Here is a 9,894-nt window from a genome sequence, read left to right on the forward strand (position 1 = left end):
TCAGTATTTAAATTAATATACACAATTAAATTAATAAGGCAAAAACAATTAAAAGTTCTTTTTGCAATAAGAACAAAACAAATAAAACCAAACCAAATATCATCCAACATGAAACCAAAATAGGGGTCCTGTATTATAAATCATGTATAGATGCCTATATATCCCATATAGATGTATTAATTTTATTTATAAATTATATTTTTTTTCTCTTCGAGTCAAATTATTCGGTCTAGTTGAGAAAGACCGGATAGCTAAGATTAAAAACCCTGTCGAAGCTAAACTGTTCGATGAGCGTACTTTTTTTATTTGTAAATATTTTCAATCAATCACTAATGAGTCAAATCGTAGCATCTTTCTAAATCATTCTGAGCTCTTTACCGTTTATTTTGTCCTTCTCCGGCAATTCCGCACAATATGATTCTTTTACTTAACCGTCTTCTTGAATTTCGATTTGAAAATATTCCAATATAAATGTAGCGAAATAAATCAAAATAATATTTTTAGAAACCACGTTTTTGTAGTGAAGAATAATAATTGAAAAACGAAAAACGTGGGGTGCATGAAGTACATAATAGTAACAGTATGTGTGCTCATGAAAATATGTGTATATATATATCTGTAATTGCATCTGAATGTGGATGTGTGTGGTTGTGCATGTGTATGAGTAAGAAAATGTGTATATGTATATGTACTGTTATGTATTTCATGCGCCCCACGTTTTTCAAATTTTTGTTTTTTAATTATTATTCTCCACTACAAAAACATGGTTTTTGAAAATATAATTTTTAAAAAAAAAAATTTCTTTGAACACACTTCCAAACTCTCAAATTTTTCACTCACTGTGCACAAAACTTTTCAGCTGACATGTGACATGTTTGAAATAATCGAATCGACAACAAAAGACAATCGCGAAAATATTAATTTTTCTTTAATTTTAATTTTTTTTTACTATATATGGCTTTTTTTTCTCTTCATTTTCATGCATTGGCATCCAATTCTGAACTATGTGACCAATTTGAAGTCTATAGCTAGTCGGAAAGTTAGTTTAAAATCGATTACAAAATTCCACCCGAACAGAAGGCAAGTTGATACAAACGTGGTAAAAAGAATAACAAAAAAAAATAAGAATATGGAAAGAGATCGGTTAAAAGAAAAAGTGCTTGTGTTTAACCGCCGTTTTTTAAGAATGAATGAATTTCTATTTTAAATGTCTTACTGAACTAACTTGTAGTATTGTGAGCCCTCAATGGTAGAATTCAAAATATTTTTGCTATAAGATGAAAGAAGGCTATAGTGTCTAGGAAAAAAACTTTTTAAATCAATTATAAATTATTTAAACATTTATAAATGGTTATTTAATCCCAAAATGTCTTTAATACATAACGTTTTCTCCATAAAACAGGAAAGAACAGAAAGAGAAAGGTTCTAATCCTAAGGATCCCACAAAAGGAGAATATTTTTGATAAAAGTGTTTGATTAGTACTGATTTAAAATAGCTTGGTTTTTCACTAAAATGTTAATGTTTTTATTTTAAAGTTTTCATACGGCGACTATTACGTTGTCTTAATTTTAACTTTCACTTACTTTTTTTACAACGCTTCTAAAATATATTTTAATGAGCAGTATCAACTTAGATGATATTGACTTTTAGAACTGATAAAAACTACCTTTTTGCTGTTGATATTGTTTCGGTGTTTTTACGAGCACGTATAAATTCATCATACCAGTCAATAATAGTTTATTTTCCTAGTGCAGACTCTCCATAACGCTCACCAAGCCACGTTCTGGCTTCAATAATATTTTTTCACATCAAAAAACAATGTTTAATTAACACACCTAATTCGTTTATATCCATTGTTTTAAAATTTACAAAAACGGAGTCACTAAAACCGCTATAACCTTTAAACTAATAATAAGAATGTCATGAAATTTTGACATGTATTGTCTGAAAGATGCAAAAATTATATGGGATTGTCATCAGTGTTGTGTGTAAGACTTATTGAATTATGTGTTATAAAATGAATAGATATTAATTTACGAAATTAAGATGTAATTAAGACTTTTCAATGGTGGCCAAGCTCCTTAAGAGTCGAGCCATTTTTCAAAATTTGAAATTTTTCGCGAGCCGGAATTAAATACGTATTTAAAAGGTATGCAATAAAGGTATTAAAATTTTTTTTTACATAAACTATATTTATGTAGAACATGTAAGTAAAAGTGCAAAATATGTGTATTGAATTTAAATATTAAAAATTAAACACATTTATTTGACTTCTCTTGAAAAATTTTTAAAATTTGATGAATAATTGGTGACAGCGCTTCTCAGTAATTCTGTGAGATGCTGGTTAGTTAATACTGATCGGTGTTTGAATTTCACATAAGTATTAACGTTTTAAAGTGGAATAAAATGATTCACATAAGTACATTGTTCCGAATATTGAAATAATTCTACAATCAGCCTTTCTTAATTCAGGATACTTCGATTCTGGTACAAATTTCCAAAATTCAGTAATCGACGTCGACTTATATTTTAATCTTCTTGCATCTCTATTAATTCTAATTCTTCAGATGCTTTTTGGGTCATAATTATATTGGAAATGGAAAACACTCACCTTGAATAGAGCAACGTTGCACTTAGTCTTTCATATTTGTTCTCAGTAATTTAAAAGACATTTTGAAACACATACGGAACGATGATAATTTTTTAAAAATATAATAGCACAAAAATGAAAGAAAAGGGAACTCGGGTACATTTATCAAGAGCCACAAATAATTCTTCAAAGAGCCGCATGTGGCTCGCGAGTGGCAGGTTGGCCACCCCTGTTATATATAGTGTTTATGAATTTAAGATCTGTTTTGTGCTGTTTAAGGCATTTTAGAGGAAGAATTTCTATAGAGCAAACTTTTACCGAGTGACTTTGTTTCATAGAGGCTGTAAGGCGTGTGGCATAATATAGACAAAATGGACGATATGTAGTGAATCATCCACTATCATTTTTACGCATGGGAGAATCTTACTTTTTATAAATTGTATTAAAGATAAGAACAAACATATATTTTTTTTAAATAAAGTATGCATTTTTTCCTACAAATAGTGATCACGCAAACACCAATAATTTTAAATGTTTATCACCAAGGAAACTTAAAAAGGCGATCGAAATCTATTTTTCTACGTTCCAAATAAAAATTTTAGGTATTCCACTTCCTGTTCAATTTGCGTCTGCAGGATTTGTACGCACCAGGAAAAAATTAAAAAGGGGTAGTAATTTTTTTTCTGGTGAACCTTGCTTTTCTTACTTCGAGTGTCCTTGATTTCAAAAAGAAGAAAATCTTAGATAAGTAAATCAAAGGCCATAAATTCTACTAATCCAAGGGGCTATTTATGTGAAGCCTCCAAAGCATTGTTTTTTAAAGATACACCTCCGTACAACATCTAAATTCAATGGATGAACGTTTAAATAGAAAGGGGGCAATTTCAAGAAAAGGTTATTGGCAAGGTTTTAAAACTAGACCAGTAGCTTGATTTTTATTTCTTTTTTTAAATAGTATTTTTTCTTAAACTGTTGAGAGGATCTTCTCAACTATTTCCTCAGATTGTTACATTTAAATTAAAGATTATTATACATAAAGATCAAAAAAATTTTATTGTATTAACAAATTGTTGACCTTATGACGAGTTAACTGGTCTTTGAGCGATATAGAATATTCCAAAGTTAAATATTCTTTCATTCAGTATAAATAAAATGTATTGGAGTTTGCTTAGAATTTCTATATTCAATTACAAAATAGTTTTCTGTGACATGACATAGTTTCTGTGCAAAATTGTCTAGCAACAAATGTAAAAATACAGAATCACAGGTTTTGATTCTATTAGGATAAAATTTAGATCATTTCGCAAGGTTACCATAGTATCCATAAAATTACTTTTTGATCTTCTTATTCAATTATTGGCTTACTATAAAAACTCGTTAAATGTTTTTAGCCAAGGAAATTAATTTTAGCAATAATATGAAAAATCTTAATACTCTCTTAGAATTTTAAATAGTATTTATTATTTTAATAGCATATGTTGAGTGAATAAAGTTGTTTTAATTGAAAGTAAATATACCTGATTAAAAAGAATATATTTACCTTTCAATAAATACTAGATGGTGACTAAATATCATAAAAATATATATCTATAACAATAATATTGCACGATTACTTTTTAATATCCATAATCTTAATAAAATAGATTTAAAATTTACCGTTCAATGAAACGTACATAAATCAATTACATATGAACCTTTAATTATTTTACGACAACCAAAGAAATCTGAAAAATCTAAATTGGAAACAGGGTCGTAACATGGGATGTTCAAAGAGAATGTGCGTCATCAAATTTATTTTACTTTCAAATCATGAATTCAAAAATACTTGATTGCCATTTTGAGAGGATTATTCGAATAAAAGATATTTTTTTGGTTCGGTTCTAAGTCACAAATGTTTTGTTTATACTAAATTATCTTTGAAATAATGAAAACATTATAAACGCCTTAATATATATCAAAATTTAAAAAAGAGAATTTTATTAAAGAAATAATTTTTGATATTCCATAGTTAATGTCAGTGTCATACAATAACTATTTTATGTAAGTGCAGTATTAAGATATCATATATGTATTTAGCGATGTCTCGTGACTCATTATTTTAATGCAGGGTTGAGCTGGTTAGTTTAAACCTAACGATTTTTAAAAAAAAATCTTTTGAATAATATTTTTCATATTTTTTTATTCAGAGGAATGAACTTTTCACGCAATTTTGAGTTTAATTGCTGAAGTGAATTTGCGTCACTTCAGAGAAACATAAATATGCAATTTTAAAATGTTTACATATCATTACGTTCCTGAAAAAATGTCCATTTAAAATAAATTAAAGTGAGCAAGTTTTATAGGGTAAACTAACCAGTGAAGGAACACTTAAACTTCGCTTGCCTTTTAAAAAATCATAATAATTTCAAAATTCGTAATTTTAGTTAAATGACAGTGTCAACATATTTGTTACTAATTGCAAACTATGTAAAAAAAATTGTAGAGAGCTTACATTATATTGTTTTAAAGTTTTGGAGGTTCAAATAACAAGTAGTAAGGAGACCAAGTGAAGGAACAGTTCTTACCAGTGAATGAAAACAAAATTTCCCTGTAAAGGAACACTTAATTTTGGTTATTTTTTAATGCTCTTTATGAATTTATATGCCATACAAATATCTAAAAACAAGCCTATTCTTGAAATTATAACATACAAATACTTGGAAAATGTTAACTTTTTTTTTATAATCATGAACTGAAAATTAAGGTGCCAACATATTAATACATACTGTTCATTCACTGGGAAATCTATGCCCAGTAAAAGAAAATGCCTGTTCCCTCGCTGGTTAGAAGTTGTTTTTTGTATTTTAAACATAATTTTGATGCGGAACATCACTAAAGGTACAAGAAAATTAAAGTTTTTCTTTTATTTTCATTAACTTAGAAAAAAAAACAGTAAAGGAACACTTGTTCCATCACTGGTTTTTCATCGTTTGGTATCCAGTAAATAAACGCCCCCTTATCTCAGTACTTGCTTATGCTATGATGCTTAAAATAAATAAAACGTAACTTAAACAGCTATATTTTGAATTATTTTTCACAGTGAGAAAAATAAAACTACTACATACAATTAATTCCATTTTAAACAGATAAATACAAGCACTCACCTTTTAATTTTATCAACGAAACAAGGTGTTGCACAGATAACAAATTCAAAACATTTTCCAGAGAACACTATGTGACCAGGTAATCCAATACATTGTTAGATGACTTCCTATTGTTTGGCAGTAAGCTATTGTTACCAATCAATCTAAAGAAAAACTTTCAAAATCTTATTTTTGATCAATATATATGAAATGTTCCTTCACTGGTTGGTTTACCCTACTTAGTCAAAGTTTCTAGAAATGCTTCATCACCACTAACACTTTATTTTTAAAAATTAGTTAAAATAAGAATGTGCATTGAAAGATATTTTAGTAACTGTTTAGTTTCACAAAATAATTCATACCTTTTATTATTTGTTCTACCTTTATGTTTATTGAATTTATTATTTTATTTAACTTCCATAGTTTTGAAAATTATTTCATTATTTGAAGATTACAACTGTATAGTATCTAATTTTTTTTTTTTTTAACTAAGCATAATTTAAAAATGCTTTGAGTTTTTGGGGAAATCAAAATGTGTTTAAATTTGTTAAAAATGTTTTATTTTATGTCTGTGGAGTTTTTTTTTTTAGGTTGTTTTTAAACATTATGGCATGCTATTAGGGTCTAAAACATTTTTGTGCCCGGGGGCCCTGCATGCTATTAAGACGCATAAAAACGAAAATCTTTTCTTGAAATTAAGAAAATGCGTGATCAATAAAAAGCACAACTCTTGCTCACCTTCAAACTAAAAGCAACAAGTGTTGTGGGAGTGTTTTGAAACCACCAATGTGCAATCATGTCTGAAGGCAGTGTTTTTGATAAGGAAGGTGGAGTTTCTTTTCTCCGCTCGTTACTCACGTTCACTCATATCGTCAAATGGAATGCTCAAATTCGATAGTGAGTATTTTTTATTTTTTTAGAATAACCACAAGCTTTTTATTCCTTAACAAACAAATATTTTTACATTTTCTGAAAAAAAGGACTCGTTAAATGGAATATTCTAGTTCCAAAGTAATTTGTGTTGATAAGTACAAACTTTTTATTCTTTAACACTATACGCGAGTATATTTGGAAGAAATGAAACTCATACCGTAAATTGAAGTGCTCAAATTCCGTTGTGAGTATTATTTTTTTTCTAATAAGTACGAACTTTTTATTCTTTAACGCTACACGGGAATATTTTAACAAATTGAAAAAAATGAAACTGATATCGTAAATTGAAGTGCTCTAATTTCGTTGTGAGTATTATTTTTTTCTAATAAGTGTGAACTTTTTATTCTTTAACGCTACAAGGGAATATTTTAACAAATTGAAAAAAATGAAACTGATATCGTAAATTGAAGTGCTCAAATCCCATTGTGAGTATTAATTTTTTTCTATTAAGTAAGAGCGTTTTATTCTTTAACGCTACACTGGAATATTTTAATAAATTGAGAAAAATGAAACTGATATCGTAAATGGAAGTGCTCTAAGTCAATTGTGAGTATTATTATTTTTTTCTAATAAGTACGAACTTTTTATTCCTTAACTCTATGCTGGAATATTTAAACAAATGGAAAAAAACAAAACTGATATCGTAAATTGAAGTGTTCAAATTCTGTTGTGAGTATTAATTTCTTCTAATAAGTAAGAGCGCTTTATTCTTTAACGCTACACGCGAATATTTTTACGTCAACTGAATGAAATGAAGCTGATCTCCAAAATCGGAATTATCAAAACTCCATTGTTATTTCTTTCTAATAAGTGCAAACTTGTTATTCTTAAACACGACCGATATCCTGATTAAATTTTTCGGCTCTTATTTTCCAGATTGCAGCTCCCTACAATCCAGCGAAATTAAAGTACCCTTTTATTTTCCCCCTTATATATTGAGAGTTAATAATTCCGAAGCCACCAAAAAATTTTATGTTTATTCAAAGAAAGTACGTTTTTATGTCTGATTTTGTATTTTTAAATATCGTCTACCTAAATTAATTGAGTTTGGTCTTCGAACCAGAAAGTCGTGAAAATCAGATCATTTACTCAGAAGTTAGTTTTCTTACGCACTGTATAGGTGGATTGAAATAGCTATAAAAGAATTAAAAAAGAAACTATGGGTTTTATAAAATGTTAGGAAAAATTTAACGTCTCTGCTTTTATTACAGCGATTGTTAAAAAAAAAAAAAATTCACGCAAAGCGCAATGTAAAAAAATGGTTATGATAAACCTGGAAATGCTCCGAGTATATAAATTGAAGAATACATAGCGGATCCCGTTGTAATTCTTAATAATCCGTTGTAATTCTTGTAATGTATAAACCTTAATTGAGAACATAAATCAATCACTTATTTGAGGATTTTCTTAAGAGGATTAAGGGGTGGGGATCAATCTTTCCTATAAATTATCTAAAATTTTACTTCTGAATTTTTTACAGGAGTTTACAGAAATTATTAATTTAATTTTCGTTAAAGAAAAAAAAAATAATTACAAACTACTAAAAATAACTTTTATTAAGCAATATAATATGCTTTTTTTTTCACTAGCTCAAAAAAATTTAAAAGTATTCTTTAAACTGAAATCTGGATTTTTATGAAGAAAAAAATATTTTGACCAAAAAAAAACACATAACGTTTAAAAATATTCAAGTGCTACTATAAATTTAATCAACATGCAAACAATGAGAAAGTTTTAACGTAATAAATTTATTAGAAGTCGAGTTATCTAGCATGAAAAAAATTAGAATTAAAAAAACAAAACTTTTCATAAAATACAAAAATACGATTCTAATTTAGGTGTGTTATTTTCAGTGACTAGGTTTCAATATTTTAACAAACTTCTTTCCTTCTCTAACTTCCAAATTTTTTGGTATCAAATTGCTCAAAATAAAGCAGGTAATAACATCAAAAAATTTCGTTAAGAAAACTCTATGCTACATATGAATTGATTAGAAAAAATTCATAAAAAAATGAAAAAAGAGTCATCCAAAGAAATTGGACATCTACATGACAAATTGGAGCTCTAACCTCTGCCCCATCCCGCTATGCAGTGGAAAGATGTATAAAACTAGACTGTTGGAGAACTCCTAGAATGCATTGAGGTGACACATAAGAAAGTTATCAATTTCGTCAAGTATTTTTGAGAATTCTTTTTACAAAAAAAATCTCGTAATTTCGTTACAAAATTTTAAAAAAAATTTACAAAATACAGCTCTAAGATTGCTAAATCGTTAAAAACAAGGGTTTAATTTCTAAGAGTGCAACCTGTAGAATTTTTGGTATTAAAGTAAATAACACTATTTCGAGAAGCATTGGCTAATTAAAAAGATTTTATAAAATGCATTATAATAATATCCCCGTATATACCAACTTTTGCGAATGGCTGAATTTATCAACTGCTTATAGGATTGCAAATTTGTCGCATTTCCACAAACTATTAATATTTTTCTATTTGCGCAAAATTTATTCAAAATGTGATATTTTTTGATATACATAAATTACGTTTTAACGGCAATTTGTTCTTTTCTTAAGCATTATAATTTTTATTCATTATTTACATTGCATTGTTTATAATGCATAATTGATACAAAAATAGTTTAGAGTCGTAGTTTTTCTTCGATATTAGACAATGCTCTCATCCCATTTCATTTAAAATCCAGTTGTTTTAAGTAAACTGTTTTTGAAATCATTGGTAACTAAACATAATCATAAGAGTAATAGTTTTTCTTCGTTATTAGACAATGTTCTTACCCCATCTCATTTCAAATTCAGTTGTTTTGAGTCAACTGCTTCTGAAGTCATTAGTAACTAACCGTAACTAACTATAATTCCTAACTATAATCTCTAACTTAATCATAAGAGTAATAGTTTTTTCTTCGTTATTAGACAATGCTCTTATCCCATTTTATTCAAAATCCAGTTGTTTTGAGTCAACTGTTTTTAAAGTCATTAGCAACTAAGTATAATCATAAGAGTAATAGTTTTTTATTCGTTATTAGACAATGTCTTTATTCCATTTCATTTCAAATCCAGTAGTTTTAAGTCAACTGCTGCTTTTGAAGACAAAAATAATAATCATGCTTTCGTATTTCAAAATTTTCAAATTTTTTCATGAATCTGTTCCTATCAAACTTGCAACCCTAACTATTATTCACGAAATAATTGGGTTTTATGAACATATATATATATATATATACATATATATAT

The sequence above is a fragment of the Parasteatoda tepidariorum genome, chromosome X1 (genome assembly GCF_043381705.1).
Source record: "Parasteatoda tepidariorum isolate YZ-2023 chromosome X1, CAS_Ptep_4.0, whole genome shotgun sequence".
NCBI lineage: Eukaryota > Metazoa > Arthropoda > Arachnida > Araneae > Theridiidae > Parasteatoda > Parasteatoda tepidariorum.